Source organism: Chionomys nivalis, chromosome 7 (assembly GCF_950005125.1).
Source record: "Chionomys nivalis chromosome 7, mChiNiv1.1, whole genome shotgun sequence".
NCBI lineage: Eukaryota > Metazoa > Chordata > Mammalia > Rodentia > Cricetidae > Chionomys > Chionomys nivalis.
The window spans coordinates 18,555,555-18,569,609 of NC_080092.1; the positions used below are offsets into that span (position 1 = coordinate 18,555,555).

The 14,055-nt window shown below is 46.3% G+C and overlaps 1 protein-coding gene across 1 annotated transcript in view; it reads left to right on the forward strand.

Moving 5' to 3' along the window:
- Slit3 (slit guidance ligand 3) overlaps positions 1 to 14,055 on the forward strand; it is a 593,945-nt gene that overhangs the window by 110,716 nt on the left and 469,174 nt on the right. The gene's annotated exons all lie outside the window — the stretch shown is intronic.

The window sequence follows — 14,055 nt, forward strand, 5'->3', positions numbered from 1 at the left end:
TCAAGTCACTAAACTCACTGCCTTGCTGACTGCAACAGTCCCTGCCTATGGCTTACTTCTTGCCATTGACAGTCCAGGAACTCTGGGTCTTCAGGTTTATGGTTTGATGGAAAAATAAAGAAAATTTGATTTTCACATTATTTTCCAGAATCATTTGGGTGCATATATTCATTGTGACAGCCTAGAAGCTTGGGAACTTGAGGTGCAGACTGTGGTAGAGACCGTGACTCATGGCTTATGGTGTTCTCTGCAAGTGCTAGTTTATCGACAGTGAACTTGAAACCCTGCTGGCGTGGATGACAGGTGAACTGTGCTGCCCAAGGGCGCTCTGAATGGAACAGCACAGTGTCTGTCAAGCAGAGTCATACCCTGACTGAGAAGACACTAACATGACTGGGGCGGCTCCCATGTTATAGCCACCAGTCTCCTTCCCCATGGCTGGGTTTAATGCCTACTTATGCAATCAAACCGTGCCTGTAGACTGGAATAAACTGGAAAATAGGAAACACATGTCACTGTGTGCACTTAAGCCCTGAATTAGAAATACATACTTATGTATGTGCATGCGTATAAACACATGCACACACGCACACCCTATGCATATAAATACATTTGCAAAGAGAAAGAGGAATGGGCCTGGGATGGCTTTCAGAAGATCAGTGGTCCTGTTGGATTTCTTCAGGACAGATCTGTACTTGTCAGTGGCCTTTTCTTTGAGTGCACCCCCTGTCTTTGGTTCTTTTGCTCACCTAGTTACTTTCCTAAAAGTAAGAAAGGAAATGACCTCCCTTTCTCTCCCTCCGCTCTATATCCACCTGGATGGGCACATAGCCCAAGGAAATGCATAGCATGGTCGCCTAACCAAACTCAACAAGCAGCAGATCCGCCACAAACCATCCTAATTTTTCACAAACCGTTCCCTGTACAGTCCTCACTCAGTATCCTTGGAGCGTTGATCCACAGACTGACAGGTAACTAAATTCTCAGCAGCCTGTGTCCTTGTATAGAATTAGGAGATATTTGTATCTGAATATCTGTGCATACCTTCCCCTATACCTTAAGTCATTTCTTAGACTTGTCATTCTTAACCGAATGGAAATACCATGTAAATAGTGGATGTTGTAACTGGAGGTTTCTCCCTGCCCCCCTGCCAGTTCCTGAATAACCGCTCTGAGGCTTAATATTAATTATAAACGGTTTGGCATATTAGCTCAGGTTTATTATTAACTAGCTCTTATAACTTAGATTAGCCCATTTCTGTTAGTCTGTATTTTACTACGACACTCATGGCTTATTACTTCACTTCTTGCTTCTCTGGCAGCGGCTGGAGTCTCCCTGACTCTGCCTTCTTTATCCCTGTATCTTTGGTTGGATTTACTGCCTGGCTCTATTCTGCCTGACTGTTGACCAAATCATCTTCTTTATTAGCCAATGGTAATAAAACATATTCACAGCATACGGAAGGGCATGCCACATCAGGATGTATTATATGTGTTAGGAATTCCGACCAGGAAGCTTTGCGCAGGCTCAGTGGAGGTAGTTTTTTCTCTAGAATTTCCCACCTAGAGGAGGAACTAGCAGAGACTCACTCAGTAGGCCCTGAGTAGCCATGTGTCCCCTCGACTTCATTGCTGCTTGTCACCCCACTCTTACCAAGTCATGCAGGCATATGCTGTTCTCCTGGGATCTCAGCATCGGTGTCTGGGTGGAAGAAGGCTCTGGTGGCTGCAGCTGCTGAGGACTTTGACAGAGTGGAATCGGGACTGGAGAACTCTGTTGGTTTAACTAGGTAGTTTTCCTATTCACAGATGTCTCCCTAAAGCCACCAGGCAATACTCGTTTTGTGCCAAGAGTCCCGAGCCAGACAGAGAAGTTTCAGGTGTTGTTAACCAGTGTCTGGAATGCTGGCTGTAAGACCCGGAGCTGGAACTCACTGGTTTTGTCCTAATGGCCCCTTTCTAAGAGAGAGTTTGGAGAGCCCCTTTCCTGTGCCTGTCTTCATTAGTAAGTGAACTACCTCTCCTCCCTTCTCCCAGGTGCTCAGGGGAACTGTGAGCACCCAGTGAGATAATGGTGTGATCGTGTGCTTCTTAGGGTTGAGCATAATGGGATAGGTGAAGGACCAACTTACCTGTAGCTGCCTCTCTAGTTGTTGTCTTTACAACCTCAGTTTCGGGAGCAGGGGAGCATTGAAGTTGCAGTGGGCATTGAGATACATTATACCAAGCATTTGCCTCCCGCCAGAGAATTGCAGCTATGAAGGCAGGCACAGTGTTCAAGCCATTTGGTGATCATCCTTCTGGGAGTCCTTGGCCAGGCACAAAGACTGGCACAGATAGGCACTGAGACAATGATGGCTAGCTGAGTAGGTAGATGCATGAGTGATATGGGTCCAAGGATACAAGAGGGTCTCTCTGAGAGGTTTGACTCTTTTATTTACCATTCATTCATTCATTCATTCATTCATTCATTCAGTGTACTTTCTTCCGTTGCCTGTTAGAGCTCATTCCTTTTGCTCTGAGGACTGAGCAGAAGCTGTAAAGGATACTTAGCTTGCTCTTTGCCCAATCCTGACACATTCTGACTGACTGCCAAAGGCTGAGAGCTAAATAGATATAAATATATTTTAAATCGAACCAACTATATTAACCCAGGTTGGAGCGCTAATCAGCCATCGCTTTTTCTCTTTGGGCTTGATCTTTGATTTTTCTTAATGGCCCCATTATGTCTTTGTCTTATTTTGTCAACCACTCCAGGGCCTTTTTGGGAGTAGGCAGGGTACAAATTAGAAAATCAATAAATGTGCAATCATGGGTGTGTATACATGTGTCATCAGCCCTGTTAGAAAAGAGCTCTGCCTCCCAGGAGACACCGCACGTCAGTTCCCTGAGGAGGCAGGCTCGGCGTGGACTGTGCAGCTAACCGATCTGTAGCAGGACATACGAGATAGCAGCACTTCTGGGCTTCGCTCTTGTTATTGTCTTCATGGCCAGTGTTTATCCTCAGGATATTTTTATAAATTCTTTGAGAATTTCATACATGCCTGCAGTGTGTTTGACCATACTCAGCAACTGTCCCTCTTAGCTCCTCGCAGATCCACTCAACTCTCCAACCTCAAGTCTTTCATGTTTTTTAGTAAGTTGACTCTTCTTGTCCCTATGACTAAATACCTGACAAGAAAAACTTAAAGGAAAGGTTTCTTTTGACTTACAGTTTAAAGGGACACGCTCCTTCTTGATGTGGGAAGAAACAAGGGGCTGCTGGTCCCGTGGCATCCGCAGTTCCGAAGTAGGCAGCAGACAGAAAAGCGGGCTATGCTGTCAAAACCTCAGTTCCTGCCCCACCCCAGTGACTCACTTCCTCCAGAGAAGCTCCGCCTCCTAAAGGTTCCCGGGCCTTCTGAAACAGCACCACCAGTTGAGACTGTTTAAATCTCCATGCCTATGGAGGACATTGCACATTCAAACCATAACATGTATCTTCTGGAAAGGCCGTGGTGGTATAGGAAGACGGATTTGAAGTGCAGATGAAAAAGAGAAGCAATAGCTATCGATGGCCTGTGCTTTATTAATGATACATCTAACTAATGAGGTCCGGAAGTGAGACTAGAGGCATCTGAACCCAGAGGAAATCTATCAGTCCGTGTAACTAAGAAGTCCAGTGGTAGTAAAGACCAGGTAGTAAAGACCAGCTGGGGGCAGGGCCGAGGCAGTTCCATGAGGACTTCATGCTGCATCCCTTGGAACACTGGACATGATGTCAAAGCAAAAACCCACGGTACACTGACTTTGCAGCTCCAGGGAGCCCTGTGAAGAAGGGCTGAGGAGAGTTTGGCTCCGCAGCTCGCTCTCAGGGATTGTCTAAGCTGATGATCACTGCTCATGGGACAATGTCCTCTGACCAAACCAAGTGTGGTCGCTCATCCATCCCATTTGTTTGGACAACAGCTTCCCCACAGAGGGTGGTGGTTTGAGGAGATGCAGTGAGGAATGCCGGTCTTTAACAATAGGTGTCAACAAGTTTATTGCGCATCTGCTCCACACAGTGCTTTCAGTGAGTACTTGAGATTCTTGCAGTGATGCGTTAGGATAATAGCAACGAAAAGCGCTGGGTGCCAGGTGCTGTTCTGCGCACTTTACATCTGTGAAATCATTCGGTTGTCCTGACAACTCTGCAGGGCAGGTGTGGGGATTCATACCGTGCTTAGTGCTGTTCTGTGAGAGTGAAGCAGAGGCTCAGAGGGGTTGATGAGCTTGCCTGACAAGGTTCCGGCGGAATCCAGATCTAACTCTGGATAGCTCCAATCCAGAGGCCGCTTTTCTCCATCTCTGCGAGTGTGTGTTCCTAAGCCTGCTGCTCTCCCCATTGCATGGGAAAGCAAAGCACAGCGAGGTCAAATTACTGCTTCATAAATCCCATAGATCTAAGGGGTAGCCCCTCCTGAGAGCTTGGCCTCGGTGTTCAGCTTCAGTCTTCGCACCAGTATTGCCCGCAAACCAATGTCAAATCTGCTTCTAAACCCCGGAAAGTGGAAAGTATGCTAGGTTTCCATCCCTGTGGCGACAGATTGGCATCATTAACTTAGAAAAGAAGGTCTCTTGAAGCTCAGCCTTGGAGGTTCTAATGCAGGACAGAGTGGCCTCATTGTTTTTGACCTGTGAGGGGTCAGGGAGCCATGTGTGGAACACGTGGAAGAGCACAACCTCACAGTGAGGAGTCAAAGAGAAAGAGGAAGAGCAGTGGAATGGGGTTTGTGCCGGATAGTTTTATGTCAACTTGACTCAAGCTGGAGCGACTTAAAACGAGGGACCCTCAATGAAAAAAAATGCCTCCAAAGATTCCGCTGAATGCCATTTTCTTAATTAGTGATTGATGGGGAGGGCCCAGCCCACTCTGAGTGGTGCCAGTCCTGGGATGGTGGTCCTGGGTCCTATAAGAAATCAGGCTGAACAAGCCACGGGGAGCAAGCCAGTAAGCAACACCCCTGCATGGACTTTGCATCAGCTCCTGCCTCCAGGCTCCTGCCATGCTTGAGTTCCTGTCCTGACTTCCTTCATTGATAAACAGTGATGGGACAGCATAAGCCGATTAAACCCTTTCCTCTTGAACTTGCTTTTGTTCGTGGTGTTTCATTAAAGCAATAATAACACTGACTGGGCCAGAGTCCCAGGACACATATGTGGTCTGCCAAGTCTTCATTTTACGTTTTCCACCATCCCACACTGCCCTGCCAACTGTGGAGTGGACGTTATTCTCAGTTATGTCTCAGGACTATGATGGACCTGTCACAAGTCCTAGTGTTTCTCCTGGGCCTTTGCTGGTCACTGTCTCCTTTCTGCTCTCAGGTCTAGTGCCCTCTGATCAGGGTGTACCCTCTCACAGACTATGTCCCCCATGTTCTCAAGTATAATGGGCATGTCCCAGGTATCCCCCACTGCTGGAGTGTGCACAATGCCAACAAGGTCTGAGCTCTTTGCATCCTAACAGAAGGACCATGAGTGGGAACTATGCTTCTGCTTTTTCTGGGATTCCCAGTGAGCTGAGGCTAGGAGGTGATGAAGGAAAAGAGCTAAAGGTTGTCCGTATGCACTTTGAGAACAATTGCTTCCCCCTGTCAGTCTTAGATCATCATCAGAAAGGTAGATAGTAATTAACCAATGTCTCTGGGAGCGTTGTGAGGATAAATGGATACCAGAAGTATTGAATACGACACATAGTAATTGCTCAGTAAAGACTGCGGTCAGCTCCCGTCAGCTAGTGAATGGGCTGTGTGCATGCTGTGCTTTGGGCTCTGTGGTGTGAGCTCTGCAGCATCTAGCAAACAGTTTAGACTCCAGCATAGCAGAGGGCTGGATAAGCAAGACGCTTGGCTTGGGAAGACCCAACTCCTATTGGCTCTGCTGCTCACAGATCGTGTGTCCCTAGGCATGCTACTTTGCTTCCCTGCTCATATTTCTGTTATGCAGAGAGGGCAGGATGGCCCGTGGCTTGTTTTACTACCTGGAAGCTATTGATTTCTCTTCCCACCTGCACTTTCAGCCTTTGCTTTTAGCTACACACAGGCGAGGCAGAGTAGACTTTGGGGCTGTGAAATGCTAAAGAGGTAACATTGCCCTAAATTCTTTCGAATGAGCAGGAAGCAGGGCGAAAACAGTGATGATTAAAGAGCTGAATTTTCCCAGATGGCACGGCACTGGGCAAGCTGAGGGGTTGGCCTTGCCACTGGAGTTTGAGCACGGCTGGACCACCTGGCCTGGATCCATGGCCAGTGCCTCCCTGGAGGACTAGGTAGTGGGTAGCCACATTAGCAGTTGTGCTGGTATGGCCGGGAATCTGATTATTCTCCTCTTACTTCAGCGAGGTGTTTGGCAGCTTTGAAAACATGACACCGGGGTTAAGCCCATTGTCACTCACTTGGAGCAATGGAATCGCAAGAGGCTTGCAAAGTTAATCCCCAGGCAGCTGAAAACAGTCCGCAAGTGGCCAGTGAACCACTCTCCGAGTCCCTGGGCTTCTGCTGTGGCTAAATGACATTGCTGTTTGCGAGAAAGATCAGAAGGCATCCATCTCCAGGAGCTTCCTGTGTTGAAGTGCCTCTGGGGTGTTCCTCTGTTGGGGCCCTGTTTGTGTTCTGTTTCGTTGTCTATCTTGCTTAGATCCGCTCTAGATCCCCACACTAACTGGAAGCTGCATTCCGCAATGCGTTCGGCCTCTTTGAGGCAGCTCTGTTACCAGAGAAAAGAAGAGGGACCTAGGGCCTTCCAGACCTAGCTTTGAATCCCACCTTCTGATGACCTTGGATGAGTGACCCTCTACATCTCAGATGTCATCTTCACACTGGGGTTCGCCATGCTCAGTCTTCTGGGTCTGCCATAGCAAGTGCAACCGACCAAGTGGCTTAAATTACAGAAACCATGTAGTTCTGGAGAGTCTGAAACTCAAGGTGGCAGTCAGGCTCTGTCTTTGATTGCCGAAGGTCGTCCCCATGCTCCTCTGAGTATGCATGTCCTCGTCTTTACGAGGACATTGGTCTTCTTGTCCTTATCAGGCAGGACATGAGTCACACCAAATGCAAGCTCTACCCAAATGGCTCATTTTCAGTAAAGATCTAGAGTCTATACACAGTTGTACTCTGAGGTCCTGGGCCTTGGAGCATCGTTCAACACTTGAACTTGGGAGGTGAAGGACACAGGTCAACCCACTGTGGTATTAAGGGAGTTTTTGCAAAGTCAGTAGATCAGAGGTTCTTTTTAGATTTCACCTTGAAGAGATAAGACACACCAGTGACACATTTTAGAGGTAAACAAACCGCTTCTTGTGTCATGATGCCAATAGCTTTCAAATCCAGCATGCAGACCCAAGCTTCATTAATTTCAGGTCCTAACCAGACTGTCTGTACTTTCGTTTGGAGAGGTTAGTAAAGGAGACGCCAGATGCCTGAATCATCCAGAGGCTCTACCTGAGCCCTGCCTTGCTGTCTGACTGGAACCTTGCACCTCTGCAGCTCACACAGCTGTCTGCAAGCGCCTTGCTCTTCCGATTTCTCATGCGGCTTTCAAACATAACTACATGCAGTATGTGTCTCTATAAAACTCTGCAGCGATGTGAAACAGCGCTGTAAAAGCAAAAACCCACTGGAGAAAACAAAAGCCACGCTAGCCAGCTTTCCAGCAGGCTTGCTATCTGATGTGGTAAAATGACAGTATGATGGTGGGAAGCCAACCCGTGGGGATGGTGAGGCTGCAGGCATCGGCGCCTGCCTGGAGCCAGGAGCGCAGAGACCTGGGTGGTCCTCACTGCTGCGTTTCCTCTCTGGGATGTGGTGTCATGCCTAGAGAAGACTGGATGGAGTATGGTCTTTGATATGTCCTACGGGCTCTTGAGGTGAGAGTTGCAGGGCATAAAGTCATGTTCTCTGAGATCATGGTCAAGCAGAGCTCAAGGAACATGGACACGAAAGTCCCATCTCTGCTCTGTCCACCAAGTCCCAAATTGTAGGAAGTAGGGTCATGTGTTTGGTGTGGGAAATGCCTGGACACATGCTTGCAGATATGTTCCCCTTCAGTCTATGTGTGGATAGGTCGTGAATAACAGTGGGTATCACATCACTCTTGGTGTTTCTGTTTTGTAAGCATTGACCCCACGTCCACCCCCATCTCTGTCTGTCTTTCTTGTTCTCAATCTGTGTCTTACTTTAATCCAGAACCAGAAGAGTAGACATGGAAAACGTAAAGTTCTCTTACTCCCATCAGGAATTTGCCCAGCAGAGCACAGAAACCTTTGGACATCATCATAGAGTTGGTTAGAAGGCTAATATTTGAATTGTCCTGTAAACTTATATAACACATGATACTAGAACCAGGAGTAAACATTGTTTAGACCAGTGGTTTTCAGCCTTCCTAATGCTGAACCCTTTTAGTTCAATTCCTCATGTTGTGGTAATCCCAACATAGTTTCATTGCTACTTCCTAACTGTAATTTTGCTACTGTTATGAATTATAAAAATCTATGTTTTCTGATGGTCTTAAGCGATCCCTTAAAGGGGTAGTTTGACCCCCCCCCCCCGGTCCCTCCCCAAAGGGATTTCACAGTCTATAAGTTGAGAACCGCTGGTCTAGTCTCTGTTTCTTGGACTTACCTGGGCATCTAAATTCCTGGGGATCTTGTTGAAAGTTGGTCTCTAGCCCCATAGATCTGAAATGGCACCTGTGAATCTGCATTCAAACAGCGTACCAGGAGATAGCTGCTGGCCCAGAGTCATATGTTGTGCTTGGCAAAAGTAAGCTCTGGTTCTTAGCAATCGGGAAAGACACCCTTCAGTGCTGTCTCCTGCACTGCGCACCCAGGATAGCTAGCTTGTTAGGTCTGGAATGGAGCTGGGTATTTGACTTTGAAAATAGACATGCTAAGTCTAAGTAAGCAATGTCTCGCCTGTGAGTATGCCTTTGGAAACACACACCCAAGATAATCCCTGTTATTTTATAAAATTTGGAGGAAAAAAGGAACCAGCCAGCTGTTGAGTACCTACTTTTTGCTATGCACCAAATGCATGTTCCAGTCCCTCAGAAGAATCCCGCAATGGACCTATTGTTATACCCATTACACAGACGTGAAACAGGCCTTAAGCATTTAATCACAAGGAGTAAACCTGGCCTATACTTTATTTCTCCACCCTATCATGTAGCTCCCATGTTGAGACATGCTTTAAAGTGCTTGGAGACTGAGAAAGACAGAGGAAAAACCACATATTGGTGAAATTTTTACAATTCGGTGCTTGGAGTATGCACACTTACTTACGTAAACATATATGAACACATGCTTGTTATCAGAGATTTCAGATATGAAGACTTGAAATATTAAAAGAGAAAAATCTGGAGACTTAATGCTAGCAAGTAGGCCTTTCTAGATTCTCTGAGATTTATCAGAGGTAGGAATTGGGTTTTGCATGTTTAGTCCCTTTACTCCTTTGGGCGAACAGAACAGATCTCTAACGTGATCAGGCGAGAGAACATTCTGGCAACTTGGAAATTGTTTTGAATCTTTTTTTTTTTTCTAAGAGGCAAAGAAAAGTGAGCTGTGAGTGTACAGTGCTTTGGAACTGCAGAATATGCTTGTAATTTTTACAATTCTGCACAGACTGCTTTGCCACATCTGGTTGATATTACCGGCGGGGATATATGGGGGAATAAACCATGGGTTGGAATGCGAAACATCCCACAAAATGAGTTTCTTATAGGTCGCTGCATGAAACATTTTGAGTCTCCCTTGCTTTGGAAGGGTGGCTTAAGTGATTTCGTGGATTTAGTATTTTCTTTGGTCGGAAGGTAAGGGGTTCTGTTGGTTTGCCTGGTGGGGGGTTCCAGGATGGTTTTCTGAGGATGTAGATGTCATTCTTGAGTCATGCCATGGGTTCCAGTGAGAGAAATCATCCTACAGGGAAGCCAGAGAAGCCTTGGTCAAACTGCACTGGCCGGGGTGGTCCCATTGAGAGCGAACCCTTAGGGGCAACTGAATCACCGCGGGAAGAGGAGGGCTGTGCAGAAGGTGTTACCTGTGTGAGGGCTTCAGAAAAGATCCTGGAACCTGGCTGGTGATGCTGAACAGCAGATGGCAAGAGCGACTGGCTCACTGGTTCACATAGGCGAAGAAAGCCTTTGCGATCCAATACATTCTCTTTGCTGTACATGCAAATAAGTAAGATGTTTTCCACCCATTGGAAAAATTAAAAATAAAAAGGATGCCAAACCATGCTCAGGACTATCAAGTCCTTGGGCCATTCAGTTCCCAGGAACAAGACTGTGTGACCAGGGACACCTTGAAGGTTCTGGATACCCACTGGATGTGTGTGTCGCTCCACTGTGTTGGGGTGTTGAGTTTAGAGCCCAGAACTGTCCAATCCGCCCAGAGGGTGTGACTATGGGCTTCTTGCCACCTGGCTCCTTCCCTGGCTTCCTTGGCTGAGACCCACCTTCAGAGTTGGAACCCTGACAGCAGAGTTCCTGCTGCACCATACCACGGCTCTCTCAGTGCCCTGAGGCATGTGGCGGAGTTGGCCAACGTAGGCAGGGATTTGTGGCCATCCCAAGAATGCGCAGATAAAGAGTGTAGTATTTGTTACAAATGGGAACCCAAAGCCAACTTTCATACACGTCATGGCATCCTCACGTGCCATAAGAGGTGGACACTGTCTTAGAAGCTAAATGTTAGGGTGCTACTGTAGTCTACATAGAAAAGTACCCTTTGCGGGTGGGTAGACCTCAAGCACCCTTTCTTGTATTGGTTGAATCATGCAGATATATATCCATATCAAATAATATTGAAATAGTGTTATCAAACTAGATTCGGTAACCACAGAAACATTTCCAAAGAACTAAATCGTCTCTCATTTTCAACCAATGTTTGGGGGTCTCCCTCAGGAACAAATAGAGTTCTAATTCGATGATCCAGATTCTAGCATAATTTAAAACTATAAACACACGCGTGCGCACACACACCTGTAACTTTCTTTTCTCCTGGCTTTCCTAGGGACTTAAAGTCCTAAATTTGAACATTAAATCCATTTGTAAGGTTTACAGTTCATTTACAAGTCTTGGAGATTGAGGCCTAGAATGAAAGTGTTGACATAATATTAACAACAGCAAAACTATGATAACACAGCAGTGTCCAAACCAAACAGAAATGGAGACATTTAAGTAAATTTCACATTCCTTGCCTGGATTTGGTGTGCAGGGCTGGTGATTTTGATTCATGGTTTAGAATAATATTTTAATGTTTAATTCGCGGTGTGGTGGTGTTCTCATCAGTACTCTGTAAGTCTTCCTTACCTTGCGAATGCCGATGAAGTCTGCTTACAGGCATGGCTTCCCTTTGATTGACACGGCCTGTTATGGAGCCAAGAACTCTCTCCCTGGATGTCAGTCAAGGTGGGAAATCCTGCCAGGGAACCAATGGTTTGGCTTCTTCTGGTGTATCTAGAGCTCTCAACTTGAAGTTTTACTTGACAAGTCAGCTTTTGATTGAAATAGACATAAAATCCTACCAACATTCCCCTGAGCATGGAAACACCTCAGTTCCAGAAGATTATGTAGCCACAACGAGACAAAACTGAATTCTAGGAAGTGACCTAGGGCTGGTCCCCCTCATCTCAGTTAGGTGCTGTCGAAACAGCACACTGTGGACCAGAGTGTTCAAGGAAATCTAACTTCAGTGAGTGTTTAAAGCTGAAGAGGACCTGTGTTATCCATATGGAAATACTGGACTATAACTTTTGTTCTTTTTTTAATTCTACAGTTATCATGCTGATAAATTCTATGCTTCCTGCTCCTTTTCAAAAATGCATGGGCAAGGCCAGAGAGATGGCTCAATAGTTAGGAGCATTAGGGGCTCTTCCAGAGGACCTGGGTTCAGTTCCCAGCACCCACAGGTAGCTCATAGCCATCTATAAATCCAGTTTCAGGGGATCTAACAGCATCTTCTGGCTTCTGAAGGTTTCTGCATGTGCATTGTACACATTTGTACATGCAGGTAAAACATTCATACACATTAAATGAAAGAAAATAAATCTTTAAAAATTCATGTGTGTCTAACATGTATACATATCATATAGCACCATACTTATACATATGATGTGCCATACCATACCATACATATACATATATGTGTCATACTTCACCACATACATAGTCATATCATACCACACACATAATCATATTACTTAACACGCATAGCAAACTTCACTATGTATCACACCACACCTACCCCTCATTTGAGCATGCTCACATACACATTGTACCATACTCATACATTACAACACACCACACACATACACGCATCATGCTGTGCCCATTCATGAATTATAACATATACACAGAAAATACCACATACCTCTATACATGCTAGAGCACATAGTATACATATCAGACCACACTGTGCCCATATAAATGTCATCTCATACCATATACAGGCATGTATCATACCTCACCAGATACAGACAAGGAAAAAGAAAAGAAAAGAAAACCTTGTCTCTGTTGGAGAACTGCTGACGGATAAATGACATTCCTTTCTAGACTCTGAACCAAAACATAGGTGTTATTTCACTTTAGTGAAGGGCCCTGGTAAGGCGGCTCCAATTACTGAGCAATGCTGTGCTGAGATCTTGGGTTGTGAAGGCAGCAGCCAGCTGGTTGAGGGGCACCCTTTGTCTCCTCGGTTTATAATTGGTACTTGTGGTGCATAAATGTTGCCGTGGTGGGTCTGTGTCAGAGACGGTGAAATGTTACTGCAGTTGTTTCTAGTCTCTGGAGAGTGCCTCCCTCTTTCCTGCGGGAGACGTGCATGGGTCACACCTCTGTCTAAGACCTTCGGGGACTTCCACGCGATTTTAGACCTCAGGACAAAGCATTGTCAGGCACCAGATGCTAAGGGCTCCTGCACTGAACAAAATTGTCTTAGGAAATGGTCATTATGGCTTTCGTTGCTAATGGTGCTCTCTGCAGACCCTCTTCCCTTTGCAAGGCACTTCCTTTATTGAAATGAGAATGAAGGATGGGAGATCATTAGGTCTAATGAGACCGGAAAGCAGCAGATGGAGATGGGGCTTCCCCGGGAGCACGAGACTGCTCTCCCTGTGGACGGGCACTGGCGTGAAGGGGTGGGGTCAGAGTGACTGTCAGCGCTGCCTTCACCGTCTATTCCCAGTTTGTCAGCCACCTTTTGGCTCAACAACACCACCTAGGAGCAGCCTTTCCCTTTCTCTAGGAGGTGCTTACAGAGGCATCTTCAGTAGCCAGCCTGTTTCTTCATGCTCCTCTGCCATCTTCTCTGTCCAATAGCGACCATCATCGTTTTAAAACAAATCAGACTTCCTCTTGTGCACACATTAAACCTTCAAGCGACTGACTGGGCCCGCCAGCTCTAATACCCTAGCTTCTATAGCTGGTTCCGGCCAACTCCAATACCCTATTATACAGCCCCTGCCCCTCTTTGTGGTGGCACCTCAGACCACCACCTACTGTGCTTCCATGGGCCTTCCTCCTGTTGTTACAGTGGCTCTGATCTCCTCTTGGCAGCCTGTTCCTTCTTGGAACACACAGATTCCAGATGTCAGCACAGCCCAGTCCTTGAAATTCAGGTCTTTGCTCCAACTTTCCTTCCTCAGAAATCCCTTCTGGCCCCCTGTGTGTGGTAGGTGGTGATCTCCTTCCTTACAGGGCACTGCCTGTAAGTTGACCCTGTTTTGGTTTCTTTAGAGCACTTCCTGCTACCCAGATTCGTTGGCTCATTTGTTTGATGACCTGTTGGCTCTCTGCTCTGTCACCTGTAAGCATGTAAGCATCTTGGGAGCAGGGATGCTGTCTGTCATTAACTGCATCTTCCACCCTGGCATCTAGAACTAGGTGGGTATCAGATGAAAACACTAGGGATGGGATAATGAGAAAAGAAACCCAGTCTCTTCGAAGTTGGCTTTTTCTTCTCATTGTGTGCTCAAAGGGACTTTTCTGTTGAAAATCAGAGCTTTTTCTTCCTTGTTCTGAACAGCCCCCAATGAGTCATTAA